This window comes from Erpetoichthys calabaricus, unplaced genomic scaffold (genome assembly GCF_900747795.2).
Source record: "Erpetoichthys calabaricus unplaced genomic scaffold, fErpCal1.3, whole genome shotgun sequence".
NCBI lineage: Eukaryota > Metazoa > Chordata > Cladistia > Polypteriformes > Polypteridae > Erpetoichthys > Erpetoichthys calabaricus.
This window is the reverse complement of record NW_026261608.1, coordinates 12,501-13,743: the sequence shown is the minus strand read 5'-3', so window position 1 is coordinate 13,743 and position 1,243 is coordinate 12,501.

Below are 1,243 nucleotides of genomic sequence, written 5' to 3'. Positions count from 1 at the left end.
ACGGTGCTTTCTTTCTGAAGTACCTGCACCCATGAATATGTCTGTATGCGTCAGTCGCTCAAATCCCCGCGCTTCGCACCGGCGAAGTACTGCTTTTAAATTTTTATTAAGAAGAAAAGAAAACCTTTTAAAATTGAGGGAAAATATACCAATAACAGTTTGTTAAGGATCTGTTTTTTTGTGAAGCTGCCTTCACTCGAGTGATCACTTTGAGCCAACTTGCTGGCTAACCATAAGCGTTACCTGGTAGGTAACCACCCATACAATCAGATTGTGAATCAGACTATGAATGCCGTGAATGTAATTACCCCGATCTACATGCTGTCAAATAAACGAACCACACGCCGTGGCGCAATTTTAGGGGCTTCGCCTCTAGCGCTGACGTCTGAGGTTCGATTCCCGTAAGGGAGTGAAGTGAGTGGGTGGTTACCTACCAGGTAAGGCTTATGGTTGGCCAGCAAGTCAGGTAACATCAGCCACGGTGCCTTCAGTTGTGAGAAGCAGATCATAGAATGGATGAAAATAGTTTACTGTCAAATAATGCAAAGAGTACGCGACACGTCTTTCCCCCTTATTCTTGGCTCATCAGGCGTACACACTCACTGCACTCGCTTACGGTAATCGAACCTCGGACGTCAGCGCTAGAGGGGCTTCGCAGTGGTGAAGTATTGCTTTTAAATTTTAATTAAGAAGAAAAGAAAACCTTTTTAAATTAAGTCTTAAAAAGAGCTGTAAAGATATTGACAATAAGCTACGCAAACCCACCAAGACATGCAATTGTTTAAATCAAGGGGCGAGTCGAAAAACACCATCCCATAATATTAGTTAATGATTAACACATTTCTATATGTATTGTAAGCATACAATACAACTGATAATATGTTGCGCTTATTTATCTGGTGTACTGACATTTTTGCGCGTTTAACGGCTGAAATCTAACGTGGTTTGTGCCCTTCAGAATGAAAAGAGTTTGCATTTACCTTTTTAATAAAAGGCGAGCTTTTAAGCCTGAGAAATCACCCCGTAAATGCACACGTTTAATTGCACATGTGTTAATATGTATGCTTACACAGTATTAAAAGACACTCAACAATTACACAGTATTAAGAAAGTCAACAATTAATGTCATTTACCTTCGTTCCCGCGTTTGACTTGTGCTGTAAATCTCTTCCTCGTTTTCAGTTCACGTGATTACGTAGGAGGCGTAATACGTGATGGCGCAATACGTGACTCCGCCTCCTCC